Raw genomic sequence first — 16,575 nt, forward strand, 5'->3', positions numbered from 1 at the left:
TTACTGGGTACAGCAGCACTGGCTGTGGTTTGTGGTGCTCGTATTGTGTGAGAATAAGTGGGTTTAAGTCTGTTCTTCAAGGTCTGCTGACATATTTTAGCAAGTCTTTAAAATGCTGCAGTGCTGGGAGTGATGCAGCTTGTTTTGCTGGTCATTATTTTGATGTATCCTGTACCAGATTTATGAGAAGACACGTGTTGGTGTTTCTATGTTGATAGTGGATTGTTTGTGGAGAGAGATAATAACACCATGCTTGTTCTCTCTGTTTATGTGCTTAAAATTGGGGTATTTCTGGTAGGTAGCTATTTCTGAGTTCTCAGGGGCTAATTTAACAATATAGGGTATGTTTTAAATGTAAACTCCTGTCTGCAAACTCTCACAAATATCTGACAATTCTTTCATGCATCCACAGTGAGGCTGCAAACTGTTCCTATCTACATAAATGTCTCATTTATCAAATCCAGTTTTCTTATTTGCTCTCCAACTCATCATATAACTTCCTCTGGCATCTGATTTGAGGAAACCTTGAGCTGGGTTGTTTTCATCCACCCTTCTCTATATGAGGGCTTTCAGGTTGCAAACTAATTCTTGTTTGTGTGTGTGTATTACTTACAGTGATTCTCTGTAAGTACTTCCCTTTTACATTGTTTCATCATTATCAGTTAAAAAGGATCTTAGCAAGCCAAAGCTTTTAAAGATGAGGTATTTCTACTTTTGTGCATTCTAAATGTGGATCCTGCATCAGCAGGGTTTTACTGTTAGATTTCTTTTCCGTAATGTGTTGCTGGATTTCAGCAGAAATGAGTTCTGTTCCTTCTGAATAACCTGCTGTCTTATCTTAAAGGAAAAAGCCTGTTTGTATGGAGCTGGGCTGGAGTTTGCTGGAGTGCTGGGGAGCGGGGCGGGGGGAGCAGGGACAAGGCAGTGGTCAGTGAGTTTGGACCGGGAACACAGACTCGTTGTTTCCTCCACTTACGGGTTTTTGTTCCAGGTTGTTCTGCAGCCTCGTGAGATGCTGCAACATCCAGGTTATGAGAAATGCCAGGGGAGGAGGTGTTTGTAGAACACTTTAATATTTATTTGTTGCTTTTACACAAAAAAAAAAAGAAAAGGTGTCTAAGGTTAATGTTTTTAAATAGGAAACAGATCTTTTGTTTTAAGACACAACTCAGAGTCTTTTAACAGGACTCCTCTACAGTTCAGCATTTACAGCAAACTGAGTTTGAATAAAAGTGCAGCTTTGGCACCAAAGGTATTCAAGAAGTAGATTTCTATAAAATTCTGTTGCAGCACATGCTCAGCTTTATTAATAGACGCATCAGGGAAATTCACAAAGTGAACCCAAAAGAGTATTTTGTTTTGTGCTTATTATTTTCAAACTACTTCCTCATTTGAAGGCCATTGATTAAACCAGAAGGATCTGATTGCCTTTGGCTGTGTAATAAACATGATGCAATTGCTTGGTGCCTGCTTGGTCATCAGTTCTTCCAGGGGCAGCTCAGTGAGTTTCCCTGACAGTCTTTTTATCACTCCCTGAAATCACTCTGGCAGCTTTTTTTTTAATTTTCTGAGTGAAGTGTGTTTTAGAAGATATTGATCTGGTAAATTTAAGGTTCCCTTTGGGTAAAAAGAAGGAAATCTCTCCTCTGATTTTTATGTGGGTAGCACAGGTTGTGACTTTGCATTGTGATCGTGTAGTGGGCATCACTTAAAAGTCTTCACTGGCATTGCATGCCAGGAACTTTCATCTGTGAGAGCCTCAGCTCCTCCTGAACGCAGAGGAAAGTTGAAATAGAAATCAAGGTAAATTAATTGGGTGTGGTCATCCCTTTCTTGAGTTACTGAAGGATGTTGAATATCCGAGTTATTAATGGTAATGTGGCAGCTTCTCAATTTTTATAAAGCCCCACTTCCAGCATTAAAGAGCAGTGTTCCTAACATGACATGTTGTCTTTATTCTGTAGAAGTAAACCATGGGAATCCACTTTTAACTTCCTGTTAAAATAAAAAATATGTATTTTTAAAAATCAGTAGGTTTTGCTCTAAGATTCAAGAAACCTGGAGTACTGCTAGTGTTCATTTTTAAATTATTTTGAAATTTATTTAAATTAATTAAATACTGAAATTAGATTGACTAATAAGTTTGTTCTTGTTCAGGATGGCAAAGAACACGTATTTGAGTAGGTTGGAAGATTTCTTGTTTAAATGGTCATGTTTGTGTTGTTTTACTGGACTTTCTCTTTGTGTCAGAAATCGTTAGTTTAATTTGTAAGGGCAGGGAAATCTCAAATTTAATATAGGGAGCTTACAAAACAAGTTTGTCTGAGTTGCTAATGAACTAGGCACTTACGGCCTTGGACAGGTAATAGCTTGATGTTGATGTAATTGCTATTTTTTTTCCCCACCCAGAATATTAGGTCAAACTGGACTCCGGTTTGCTTAGAATTTAATGAAACCAATCATTCCATGGGAGCGTGTGGTTGCTTGTGGTCCGTCCTTGGCTACTAAAGGCATTCAAATGGGGGCATTCTCACAGTTTGGCCTCCATTTGCTCCTCCTCCTTCTGTCACTGTTAATTGTGATGCTGGGTTACCTGAGAGCCCAAGAAATTCCTCAAAAGAAGGGCAAATGGTGACCTTGGTGTTCCATGACTTTGATTTGGGATAAGCAGGTTTTGTGCTGCAGTTGATGCTGTCTTTGGGAAGAGAGAGAAAAAGCCGTTTGTACTTCCCTAAGAAATTGTCACTGTCAGAGTGGAGGTGTTAACCCCAAATCCTGGATAAACCATACACTTCCAGCTGCATTCCACTGGAGTCTAAAACACACACATGGGTTTGGTTTGGGTTTGTTACTTTTCTACAACCTACTCCCCAGGATCACTGTGGTGTAGAACCTGGCACTGGGAGGAATGAATCTGGTATGCAGTATATGTATTTCCACGCGTATTAAGCAGTTTAGGATGAAAGGTGTTGGGACTACCAGATACCATCAACATTTTGTGAGCAGGATGTCATGATTAGATTGGAACTGCTGAATGTGTGCCAAACGTTGTGGTGAGTTCGTTTTTGGAGAGATGCAAACTCTGCTCACTTCCTGCATTAAACCTTATTTTCCCCATATTTTTATATGTGAGCTGTGATTCTGTTGCACAGAACCTGGCATAACATTGAGCAGATTTATTTAGGGTTGCCCTTGAACGTTGTGAGCATTTAAGCCAGATTTACAGGAACACAGTCAGTGATGATTCACGTTGAGATGATGTTTTTCTCCCTTGTAATGGAACATATGGGACTACGTAGCATATGGTACCACTGAAAATTGTTAAACGTGGAGCACTGATTTATTACACAGCAAAAAGGGTTGGGGTTTTCAGCCTAACACTGAGCAGAAAGCTTGTAAGCAGCCCTGGCTGTTGACTTGTATTGGGTGCACTACTGTGTTGTGTGGTAATTTCAAAGGATTCCTTTAAATGGAGACTGAAGGCTTCCAAAAGTTGCGTGTGTGTCCTTTTACTATGGTTCAGTCTTGCTCTGTGGGATGACAGCTTAAAAAACCTGAAAAAAAGAGAAATCCTTTCTCTCAGATGGGAAGCAGAGGTATTAAAATGTGTAAATAGTTTTCTTCCACTCTTACTACCCAAAACACCTTCTTTCTGTGTTTGTTTGGGGTTTTTTTTTTTGTCTTTGTGACTTCTGGAGGGTTGTTTTTTTTTTAAACTGAGGCAGGGAGAGGAAACAAACACACACCTTAGTCCTTCCAGTACACAAGGGAAAGTGGACTAAAGTGCAGCTACAGAGAACATAAATTCCAGTCACCTATTTCCTCGTGCTCTCCTGTGTTTCTTAACTATTCATCTTTTGGATTATTGTAATCTCTCCAGAGCAGGCATCGCTTCTGGTCTGGCTCTGCAGGGTCTTGCTGCAGGGTAACTGAAGCTCCCAGGTGCTGTGGTCATACAGGTAATTAATAGTTGGTCATAAAAATACATTGATTAAGCTTTTTCAGAAATTATTTAGGCAAGAAACTTCATTTAAACCTCAGAATGATGTTTGTGTTTGTTTCGTCTTTTTCTAATGACTCAATTTATTTGTACATCTTAAAGTACTGATTAAAACAGACTTTATGATAAATTTGCTTTTGTTAGGCCTAAAATACATGATTAAGAAAGAATATATATTGTAAATTTTCAGGATAAAAATCAGGTCTTTTTTCCTCCCTACTTGGTTAGGGACAATCTACCTCTCAGTTCAGGGTTTCTTGTGTGTTTCTGCTTACTCTGCCTGGTTCAGGTAAAGTTTGAGTATGCTGTGTCCTTTAGAATGGCAACAGATATTTGACATCATTAAAAACTGCTGTTATTTAATAAAAGGAAGTAGTATCTACCCTTGAGGGAATTAACTAATGACCTCTTGTTACCATCGCCTTCAGGATCTTAGATCCTCCCTTTGCTTGCCTCATTCTTAGTCATAGATTGGAAGAGGAAAACAGGCTTTTTTCCCTCCCTCACTCCCAACTCTTGAGCAGTTTCTCAACTGGAGATGAACTGATGGTTGAGCTAAACCCTGTGAGGAGACTGAAGTGGGGAACACACTCCCTTTCCCCTTGTGGAACATACTTCTGGTGTTAAAACTTACATACAACATCTCAATTAAATCTAATTCTCAGCCTTAGCCTGCACATAAAATATTTTTTAAAAAGCATTAGCCCAAATGAATTTTAATTTATAGCATTTCTAATCTCAACACTGGCAGTGGTGTCAGTTTTAGCTCTTTAAAAGAGGGGAAAAACATTTCTTATCTGGAAAGTATGTGAGTGGCAGAGCAGATAAGATAATTGAGCCCTAAATGTGAGCTGGGATGGAAACAGGCTCTGTTGAGAGTCAGGTCTCATCTGCTGTGCCACAGTCCAGTGGTGCTTTAATGCATAATAATCCAGGGAGTTTGGTCTTCCTGGGCAGGACACAGGGAGTTTTCTCTCTGCTGTTTTTTCATTAAGAGACACGAGCCTTCAGTTCCAGTGTGAGACGCTCACATTCTCAGTGTCAGGAGTTTTCTGTCACTTGGGAAGCAAACAGCCAAAAATAGGATTTTATGGCTCTCCTGCCTGTAAAACAGTTAGCTGCTAAAGTGAGGAATAGAAATAAAAAAACCTTCCAACTTGTTCCACTCAGGCAGCTTTCTCTCAACATCTCTTGTGTGCTTTTTATCTGTGGTATCTTTTCTCTGTGGAGAATCCCCGCAGAAAGTAACAAGTTTTCTGTTTTCAGTTCTTCCCTTGGACTGAAAGATCTTGTTGTGGTTTAGAGGTTGTGTGTTCAGGACTTGGGCATGGTCCACATGGGTGGGAGAGAGCAGCACAGGTGTCTAAAACCAGAATAAATGAGTAACTACTGGAATTAGTTTTTTGCTGCACAAAGTCTTATTTTTCCTTTGTTTGCTTTAATACTGGTTTTGCAGTTTTCCGCTTGGTTCCATAGGGTTGCCTTACTAGAAAGTACCTAACTTCAAATTAAGGTAGACTCTTACAGAATAAGACATGAAGGGTTTTGTTGCAAAATCAGTATTGGGCTTAGTATGTTGCTGCAGGAAATGTAGACCAGGAGTTAGACCTGCTGCAGGTATTGAAGCTGTAGTGCAGAAAAAGATCTGCTTCTTTGTAGTGCCATATGGAAATGCCATAAATCAAAATTTATCTCACTTAGGCATTCGAGACCTGCAGAAATTACAGGTAAATATGTGATAATACAGTCTGAGCAGTTTGAATGATTGACTTGGAAAAGTGCTCCAGATTTTGGGTGTGTTGGGCACCTTTTCTACATTGCAGGTTTCCAGTTCTTATGTTACAGGGAGATTTCTGCCAGTCTGACTTAAAGTAGCAGAAAGTTGCTGACTCAGGCTTATTGTTAATTTGCCTTTTCCTGCCTACCTGAGTATTTTAGAGCAACACTCTTTATATTTTTAGAGCAGTCTTACATTTTTTGGATAGGCTGAGTCCAAGCTGGAGGTGGTCAGGTGAGATCGTGGTCTGATCTGTTGGACAGTTTGTGATGGATCCAGGCTCTGGAGACATCCAGGGAGGCAGAGGGACAGAATCCCTGTTCCAGTGCTGTGCAAGCTGGTGCTTGGAGCCCCAGGCTACCAGTGCAGCTCTGCTGGTGTTTAAGGTCAACTCCTTGGCAAATATTTAAGCAAGGCTTATATTCAAATGCTATTTATAAGACCAGACTAATTTCTTTCCTCATAATGATGGCCTTTTGGCTGATGACAGGGACTGGAATCTGGAAGATCTGGATTCTGTATGCCACTAGTCAGCTGTGTATCCACAGGGAAGTTGTTTGCCAGCTTTCTGCCTCACTTTTTATCTGTACTTAAATGAGAAAAAAAAGAAAAAAAAAAAGGCTGACTAATACCTGCCTCACAAGGCTGTGAGAGCACAGTTAGTAGCCTCATGCTGTAAGATCTTTGGAAAACACTGTAGGAATGTTCAAGGGGCTTATTATGGTTAAAGTCCTGCAATGGGAGAACTGGTTAAGCCTGGGTCCATTCATTAAGGAGCCTTAATAGCTGAAGCTCTGATAGTGGTTGTTCCCTGGCTTCACCTGCAATTACCCTGGGTAGATCCAGGCTGCTGCAATTCCGGAGTTTCGGAGTGGTCTGGAGCAGAACTGGAGCATGTGCAGGGATGTTTGAGCCTGCCTTGAGCGCTTCATTGCGATTTCACGGCTGGGTTTGCATGCAGGTCATGCCGTATCCTCAGTGAATTTTGGCAGTTCAGCATCGTGATGACGACTTATTCTGCCACTAGTGAGCCCTTAGCACCTTCATGCCAAAAGAAATGCTATATAATCAGCTGGATTTTTCTTGTGTGTCTGCCTAACTCAGAATTTGCCCTGCTTTTGCTTTGTAAAATGAACAACAGCAAAAAAATCTTTAAAAAATGTATTAGGCAACAGAAATTTTAGTATTAAAAGGTGTAAACCATTCAAAACCTCTTTGATTTGGTGATCTTCAAGCTCAGGTCTTTTGATAATCTGTGAAACTTTTGTTTGTGAATGCTCATGTTGTGGTTTTTAAAATTAATTTGATAGTATTTTTAGAAAGTGTATATTGGAATTTTATCCCTTTTGGCCACCATTATAATAATGTAGCTATGCAAGAAAAGGAGAAATCTCCATTTTTGGGAGGGCTGGATACCAGTGTTTATTTCCCAAACCAAGTAACCTTGTTAGTCACTAGCAATAGTACCTTATTAAACTTTAATAACTTTCTTTAAATTCAGTCACTTGAAAGTCAAGATGCAGCCTTGACAGCTGGAGGTCCAAATCCAGACAGTTTTATTTATCTTCGCAGTTTCATCTCTTCATTATTATATACATAAGTTGTTTTCTGTGTCTTGGCAGATTTGAAATGTATTGACTGAAAGAAAAATAGAAACTTGGATTCCTATTGAAACGCAGGGCTGAAGGAGGGAGGTAGGGATCAGGGGTTGGGTGCAGGAAATGGATTGGTTGAGAACTTAAAATCATGAGTCTGTAAATTAATATTAATTTTGAACTGATTTTAGTGCTGAATCAAAACCAGCTGTTATTCCACCTCAACTTTCTCCCACTGAGCTGGGTTGGCACAAACCTTTGTGCTACCAGAGGGTGGTTCAGATTAGGAAACTGGTCCAGCTGTGAAATAACTGGGGTAGCAAAGCCAGGAGTTGGGAGATAGGAACAGACAGAGGGAGGGTGAGGATGGTGCTGGATGGTACAAATGTCCCCTGCTAAATTACACTGTGAGTATCTTTCTAAAAATATATATAAACCAAACAAAAACCCTCCTCTGCCACTGTTAGATTTCAGTTAATGAGTAAATTAATGAGTTTCACTTTCTGTTTCTTGGGCCCGGGTTGGGTCCAGCAGCATTTGGGTTGTCCTGGGGAAGACTTGAATCATTGGTAACCCTCCTTCCTTTCGCTGGGGTTGTTGTTGTTGTTTGGGGGTTTTTTTTGAAGTGCTTTTTTTAGGAATCACAATTTTGATGCTTTATATTACTTGCACCTGCTTTTTATCTTTTTTTTTAAGGTTTTGTGTTCAGATTTAACTGAGGAAAGGCTTTTCTGAGAGGCTGACACATTTTGCTATATGTTCATTGTTCAGTGTTTTATAACCTATGTGCAGAAATATCCCTGCCTTAAAAAGTGGGGGAGGAGCCCAAGCAGAATGTTTGTCTCAAGGCACTGACAATATTGACTAAATGATGATACTATATTCATCAAACATAAAGCTGTATTTCATATCTCAGGTATACAGTGGCTTTTTAAAATGTTAGGCCATGGCCCCATATGACAGGAATCACATGAAGGTGAAAAGTTACTTCATAATATTAAATCCTACTTGTTGTTTAAGTGTGAGAATTACTTGCAGTATGTAACCAAGATCCTAAAGTTAGAAAAGGAAGCACCAATTTATATTAGTTGTCTACAAATAGACCGTTTCATTAATACAAATGAGGAAAGTTTGTTTTTTCTTCAGGAAGATCATTGTTTTGGGTAAACAGTGCAGCACAAGCCTTTCTGAGCACTGCTAAGGCTACCTGGCTTGCAAAACCATCCAGGGAATTTGTGGTGGGTGTTTAAAGAATAAAACATCTCAGTTTAAAGAGCATTTGACTCCTGATGGCAGGGCCTCCCCATCGAGAGAGCGTTTGCAGCTGCTTTCAGTGAAGTTGTGGGTAAGAGCCTCGAGGGTGTGGAGAGAGGAAGTCAGAAAACTTTCATATTTATGATCTCTGTCTGAACAAAGGGGATGCTTAATTGGTGTCATCATTCATCAATGAGGAACTCTTGCAAAGCAGAGCTGAAAGGCTGAGGGTCAGGATGAAACCCCATCTGTATCCCGTGCCTCTGTATTCCAGCAGCTTGGAAGTTGTGTTGGAGATGGTGGGGTTGTGGAGGTGAACAGTTACCACTCACCCTGGCAGGAGGAACTTCCGAGTGCTGATGTCGCAGAACCACAAGGGTTTGCTACTACTATTTGTAGAAGGGGGATGTGGGGCAGAATCTGCCTCCCCCAGCTGAGCACAGAGTGAAGAAACCTCGCAAAGCTCATTGTCTTAAAGAATGAAAGGATGGCTGTGCTGGGGTCTGTGCTGCTTGGGGAGCTGGGGGAGTTGTGGTGCTTGAGTTGGCCTTTAAAAAACGGGGTGTTTAACCACCAAAGAGCAAAAGCTGGTGGTAAGAGGTGGCTAGGGAGCTCTGTATCTGTGCAATGGGAAAGGTTTTGGTTCCTCTTTGGGGATGTCCACACCCTGCTCAGGCTGCTGTGCCCAGCAGGTAGTGTTACCTCTGGAGCAGGATGATACCAGCTCCATGACCTGGAGCCTTCTCCTGGGCTATGTGGGGTTTTTTTGGTCTTCTTGGTGTCAGGGCACCAGTAGACCAAAAACTGTTATCTTGAAAATTTTGATTCCATAAACTACCACGTGGTGTATTCTGTCTTCTCAGGGGAAAATCTGTATGCAGTGTACCAGGGTTTTCTTGTTCAGGAATTTGTGTGCTGCCTTTTTTTTAGGTCAGGTTAGGGGAGAGCACTTCGGCTTTTTATTGGGAGCTTGCAAAGATTTTGGAGGATCTTTGCTGCTTTTGTAGGTTACTCTGATGTCTTGGACCACCTTTGAGTGGGACATTCTGCACAACTGAGTTTTAGTTTTACATTATCCTACTTTTCCTTTTTTTTCTCTCCTCCCCCCACTATTGCTATCACCCTTTATGTTTTATGTACTAAAAGTAAAGATCAAATACACCTTAAAATGTCCTCCTGAAGAGGTTGCGTGTTCAGGGGTTTGATCCCTGTACTGACATAGTACTGAGATAAATGAATGTGTTGATGTTCTACAGTCAGATTGGGGAAAAAAAAAAAAAGAGTTAATGAGACATCTGGGTGGAGGGAGCAAACCTCAGAAATGAAAATTGCTTTTCTGTTTTATGACAAGTCAAAATATTTTGGAATTAAAAGCAAAACTGAAGCTGAGTAAATTGATTTGTTTTTTTTTTTGTTTTTTTTTTTTTGAACCACTTGTACTTGGAGCTTGTTTTATGTAATTACTGGGGCGTGACTTTAAGTTCTGGGCAGGACTTCGTGGCTTGTTAGCATCGGGTCGAGTCTCTGATGTTGCAATGAAAAAGGAAGTGAGCATGTGTCTCCTTGGGGAGGGGGACTGCAAAGCACTTCTGCCTGCCTGCATAAGGTGGGAATTGCAGCTGGCTGGGTATTTTTAGCTTCAGAATACCTCACTGTGAACGTGAATTTTGGTTTTTTCTTGTTAATCAGAGTATTTGGTAAATTAAGGTCTCAGTTACTGTTTTAAAGAGGTTTTTTTCATTCCAAGATGCACTAAACAGATGAATTCTTCATCCCAATTTTATTCATTAAAGATTTTAATTTTTTTTTTAAACCTCCGAAGCTGCAGGACTGGGTGTGTTGCATTTCACGAGTGTCTCTATCTGCTGTTGGTTTTTGCAGTTGTCCATCCATAGGTAGGGATAGTGGCATACTAGGGATTGCAGGGGGAGGTGAGGCTTTATAGATCATCCTCTGTTTCTCCAGATAATTAAAAAAAAAAAAAAGGGAAAAATAGTGGATCTGATTTTGTTCCCTCCTTGTAAAAACATGCAGCAATAAGGACTTTTTCATGGGTTGGAGGGAGAGGCAGAATACAGCCTCAGTTTCCATCAGTGTTTTCCAGTCATTTGCTGTAACAGTGATTCAGTTTTGTTCAGGTGTTCATCCTGGCCTGAGGTGAGACATATAGAATGTTTCTATTTTAAGCTCTTCAGCATAATGGATGAATAAACTCACCCTTCCTATGCTGGTTTTTGCCACAGTGGGTGAGCTTCCCTTCCTGGGTTCTTTGTTTTGCTGCACTGGCCTAAAATACTCGCCCTCTGAAAGCTCTTGGTGTGCTATCCACACCAGTGGAAGAAAATGTTCTGACCATTTTGCTTCAGGGTTGCTGATCTTAAACTGCACTGTTAAAAATACCAAGTTTTCTGAAGGCACACAGTGATGTTTTCCTGGCTCCCTGCCTCTTTCCCCCAAATTGATGTGATCAAATGCCACCAAAACTCAGCAATCCCTAGGTCAAGTGCATAGCCATGTGCATTTGCTGCAGCATTAATAGTGGTTATTCCAGCTTTCTTAAAGAAAATAAGGATGTTTTAATAAATGGAAGTCTTCTGCTTGTCACAGTAAGTACCACACAAACAGGTTATGTTCCAGGGCATAGAGTTTTGAAATTATTTTCGTACTGCTTTAAACTGTCTCATGCTGACTCAGTTTGGCTGTAAAAGGCTGAAGTCTTGTGATCTAGAGCAGGGTTTTTTCCTGCTGGGAGAGCAGGTGTATCCTGGAGATCAGTTTTTCTCTATGACCAAAACATTTTTTATGTTGATCTTGAAGGATCTGCTTATCCCAAATACCATTTCACTTGCTGAGCTTTGGGATCAGTCTGTCTTTGCCAGTGTTGGTGGTGGCCCTTTAACACTTTTTGTTTAAGAAGCTGAACGGAAGTCTAGAGTGTCTGATCTGAAATCAGACAGACCTGAGGGGGAATGCTTTCAGTTATGGGTTCAATAAACCCACTCTGGAAGGAAGGACAGGGCAAAGGGCCATTTCCAGGCTGCTTGTGGCAGTACCTGTAACTGTCTGAATTCTGTGTAGCTTTTCCAGGAACTTTCTACAGTAATCTGGGTATATTCCACTGTTTTCAGAATCGGCTTTAAAATTTTATCCTCCCTCCTTAATTAGATGCCGAATGATGCATTTACTGAATTGAATCAAGAAACCTCTGATGGTTCAAATGGAAATCTTGAGCCCATGTGTAAGGCTGCCAAATTTATTTGCTGAGGTTTGGAACTCAGAGCAGTGAGTTGGGACTGACTTGTTGGGACTGACTTAAACCCAGATCCCAAACCCTACCAGAAAACAAATTTTGCTGTGAAATTTGTTTGAAAAGTTTCGAGCATTAGAACATTTGCTGGCCTGTATTTAATTTTAATGATGATATATTTTAATTGGCTGTCAAAAACGTGCTTCAAATAAATGCAATGCACTTCTCTTTATGTGCTGGTCACCTTGTTCCTTGTCCTTAAAGTGCTTGGGCTCTGTGTGTCCCTGTTTGGGAAGATAGTGCAGCCTTTTGAAGGATGCGTTTTCTGTGCAGCCTTTAAAATCTCTCAGGTTTGTTGGGTGTTACCCTTTGAGATTTACAGGGCAGTTCGTGTTTGTTTTGACTGTTACTTTATCTCACTTTGTCAGTAAGTCCAGTCTCTTCTGGCCATGAGTGATAGGAGGGGAGGATTAGGAAGTTCTGGGAGGCTGTGTTTGGAATGCTGCACTTCAGGGTGCACACTTGGATTCTTTTCCTTAGCCTTTGTGGTGATTATATGATCGAAAGAGCTGTAAAGGTACTGTGATGATAGAAATGAATTAAATGGTTAAATGTCTTAATCATTCATATGTGAAATGACCTTTCTGCTTGTACTTCCCTTGGTGTTCTTGTGTATTGGCACATCTTTGGTGACAAAACACTCCTTGTCCTTCCCTTACACAGCAAAGGGGCTTCCTCAGCTCATTTATTAATTTTTAACCTTGATACTGACATTTCACTTCCAGGTTTGGAAGCTGTTTCACCTTGCCGACACAGAAGTCAGTGGTCATATTTACAGTGTAGTGGTTGGTTAATAAATGTCCCCATGGCAGGCTGGGGGATGTTTGCCTGTGTGTTATTCTGCACACACTGTGGGAATTGTTATGTCTTCCTGAGTAACACTCACGCAGCAGTAATGGACGTGAAATGGGTTTTAAAACACTGTATAAAAATGGCAGTGTTCACATTCAGCTCTTTACCAGAGCTGTGAATGATGCAGTGCTGAGAGCTGGTGAAGGGTTCACGCAGATGTATTTCTGGGTGCGTTGCTTTTTTTTTAAGAGGCATTTTTAAGCTATATGTGTTCTGTGTGTGTATAGTGGGGTAGCTGAATCATTCTGTGTGGAAAAGAGCATTTTAAATCTACTTACGTATCCAGTGCCAGCACAGGTAAAATCTTTGGGTCCTCCTTTTTTCCAGGCTAGGTGAGTGTCGAGGTGCAGTGTAAGATTCCTGAGTGTAATTCAGGCTGTGCAATGCTGTGCTGAGAACTGAGCTCCTTCTGCATCCCATCAAGGCCCCTCAGGGGTGCTGTGCTTCCTGGGCACTGGCAGCTGAAACTCAAATTGGGGCAGCCAGCTCACTGCACGGATTCTGCAGATGTTCCTGAGGTGGAGCTTCTAGCTACAACTGACCTCGTGTGCCCAGCAGCCCTTATTGCTTGGAGACACTGCTGGATTTTAAACCTTGGTTTGGAAAATCAGTTCCTGCAGTTCTTGGGAGCAGCAGTGCTGTGCTTGTCTCCATCAAACAGTTAAGCTACTTAGAAGCCACAGTTTTAATCTTTATGGAGAAGGAAAGGGGAGTGTTGCAAGCACACCTTATATAATGCATGTAATTACTGACATTACCCACACTTCTTGTGCTAATACCAACTCCTGGGCATGCAGCTGGCACTTCCCCAGAAAGGTGTCATGTGACAAATGTGTTATGGCCATTTTGCTGAGCAGGTTTCCTGTAACAGCTGCCCATGAGCTGCTCTTCAGATTCCCAGAGATCTCTGACAAACCTGTTTTGGTTTGTGTTTCAGTAGTGCTTCCCATAGTGTAACTTAAAATGCTTAAGGGGAGATGGAGGCCATTGTATGCACAGGCCTGTCTATGCACTTCCCTGTTGCTCAGGGAATTTGGATTTGTGTTTTTGGGAAAGCAGGAGGGACCTGGGGATTGAGTAGACTTGTGAACATAGAAGTTTTGGTTATAATATTCAGATTTTGTGTCTTCATCTCTTTTTTGTAGTACTGATTGCAGCTAGAAACAAGACTCTATATTAATATGATTGTGTTGACATCTGTGGACTCTGCTTTGGTATTTAATGAATGCTGCTGTGCAATTGATGGCCATATGATGGCTGAAAAGATAAGAAATTCTGATAAAATTGATACTCTCCTTCAGAACTAAAACCAGCTATGGATTCCTGCTGCCTGGTCTGTGCCTTACTTTGTTGCTGCCAACTGTAGCGATCTGATACTTCAGAACAAACCCTTAACTTAGTGTAAATATTTGTAAAGAATCCCAGCTTTACTTTACATCAGGTATTTTCTGAAAAGCCCCTGTCCAGAAATCTTCTGAAGAAAATTCAGTGTCTGGGGGAAAAAAAAAAACCAATTTAGGTGATGTCTGATGCTGGCAAGGGGGTTCTGTGAGTGCTGGGGAAAACTCTGTGTATTAGTAGTTCTCTTTGTCCTTGTTGACATGCTACTGCTAATTTATTATAATAACATGGCAGACTATTCAAATGGGGTGCCACATTTAGCTAAACTAGGTGGAAATATATATTTAAGTTCATCCTTGAAGAACTTCATTGTCAGTGTAAATATTGCAGATAAATTGGTGGCATCACACTTTACAGAAAGTTTTGTCTTAAGAGAGCTAAAGAGCAGTCTGGGGTTACACAGGCAGCCTGTATGAGTCTGGGGACTCATTCTCAGTAAAACCAAACTCTCCTCTGGATTTATTCCTTTATTGGGATAGCAAATGGGTTTTTGTCCCCAAACCCAGGGCTTGTAACCCTCTTTTCAGTCGCTTCCTTGGTGAAAATTAGTGAATCTTGTTCTGTGTCCATGGTCTTGCGTAAGCAGCTGTCCTTCCAGTTGCTGGCTTGTGGTGGATTTGTTTTAGGCTCTCTCCACTGATGAATGAGGATGTGACTTTCAGGTGGAATTTCTCTTTTGTCCTACTGGATTTTTATCAAGAGTCCTGGTAATTCAAGAAGGCCATGGTGTACTCTCTGAAGGTGAGACTGCTGCTGTTTGGTAATTCTAGGAGCTCCAGGCCTTATCTGGAAGGGTTATTAGTTGCCTACTTGCACACAAATGTCTGAGCTCTCGTCAGATTAGAAGTCGAATCCAAAAATGTATCTTTAGCTTGCAATATAACCAGTGATCCAAAACTGCATGAATCTTCATCGCAGTCCTTCATCCGCTCACCTTCTTTGCAGCTGTTTTGATCATGGTCTAAAAATACTGAAATCGGTCAACACTATATAAAATAACTTCCTAAATTTGGTTTGGACCTTGAATTTGTGCCTAGCAAAAGACTCAGTACCTGCTAAAGTAAGAACTAGCTGTGTGCTGTCAGTGAGGCTGTGTTCCTTCCTTAGAGGCTATCTGGTAACATGACCTGACTCTTAAAATCCAAATTACTCTGACTGACCAGCCTCAGACCTCAGGTAAGTTTAAATTTTGTGCATCACAGTCCCTCTGTTACAGTGGTAGCTTGTTTGGAAGTGAGAGGTGGACATGACCAGGATGCTTTTGAGTTCAAGGTTTACTCCAGAGGCCAGTCTAGAGGCAGCAGCTGCTGTGGATGTCCTCAGAGGGGCTTTCGTGGGGCTGTCACGTCTGAGTGAGGGGACAGCAACAGATCCAGCTGTTGGCAGAGTGAACACAAAGTATCTCCGTGATTGGGAACATCTGGGGATGCAGGAAGCAGTGTGGCTGTTGAAAAGAAGGCATTTCTAGTCTGGTGTTTTGGAATGGAGAGAAATCATAAGGTGAGAGAGTTTGATCCTCTGTAGTTTTGTCTAAAACAGAAGGTGCAGGGGGAGAGATGAGATTATTTAAAGTTTGGAGAGGGACAGATGTAAAAGATTACAGAGTTAGTGATGCAGTACTTGAAAATGGAGGCAAGTGCTGTGGGGTGTTGCTTTGTTGCATATTTACTTCCCTTCTTCAAAATGTCCTCAAATTCTTGCAATTTATTTAAATTTGTTTCTCTTCTTCCAGTCTCTTCTGACCTTTAACATTTCTTGGCAAATTTACATTGCATTCATATTAAACTGGGGAATATTTTCCCAAAATAATCTTTCTAATTGTAATCTCTTACTTGCAATCAGCAGTATGTTACATATAATGTACATTTATTGATAGAAGTTATTTCTTCTCATTTGTGTGGGTGTTACATATAGTCACATCACTGTTTCAATCGCTGGCTGCCTGACTGGTTCCTAGAAAATACAGGGGAATTTCCTACCATGACTCATGTTGGAAGTAGCAGATGCTACATGCTCTCAAGCTGTGTATGGTAGCTCTGGAGTCTCAATAAATTTAATTGAGTGTTAGGGACACAAAAATATATTGGATTACTGTAATAATTACACAGTGCTAGTATTTATCCCTTTTTAATGAGGATAGTTAAGCAAAATCCTTATAGGGGTGATGTTGCTTTCTTCCCTTTCTGTCCTCTGGCACTGCTGTGGAAATGTGTTTCTGCTTTGAAATATCAGTTTTACCCTGCTGTCACTGGGAGGTAGCTCCAGTTTTAGTACTTTATAATTCTGAGACACCTTCCCCATATTTTTTCTTTTCCTTTTTTTTTTGGCACCCTTGAAAGTGACCCCTGAGCCACATGTCACTCACAAACAGTTCCAGTCCCTTATCAGC

At 40.9% G+C, this 16,575-nt stretch overlaps 1 protein-coding gene across 4 annotated transcripts in view; it reads left to right on the forward strand.

The window, feature by feature from the left end:
* Positions 1–16,575, forward strand: part of TAOK3 (TAO kinase 3) — a 74,917-nt gene that overhangs the window by 1,416 nt on the left and 56,926 nt on the right. The window lies entirely within an intron of this gene.

Source organism: Corvus kubaryi, unplaced genomic scaffold, assembly GCF_017639235.1.
Source record: "Corvus kubaryi isolate FWS band 111438036 unplaced genomic scaffold, C.kubaryi_AGA036_p1.0 37337, whole genome shotgun sequence".
In the NCBI taxonomy this organism is placed as follows: domain Eukaryota; kingdom Metazoa; phylum Chordata; class Aves; order Passeriformes; family Corvidae; genus Corvus; species Corvus kubaryi.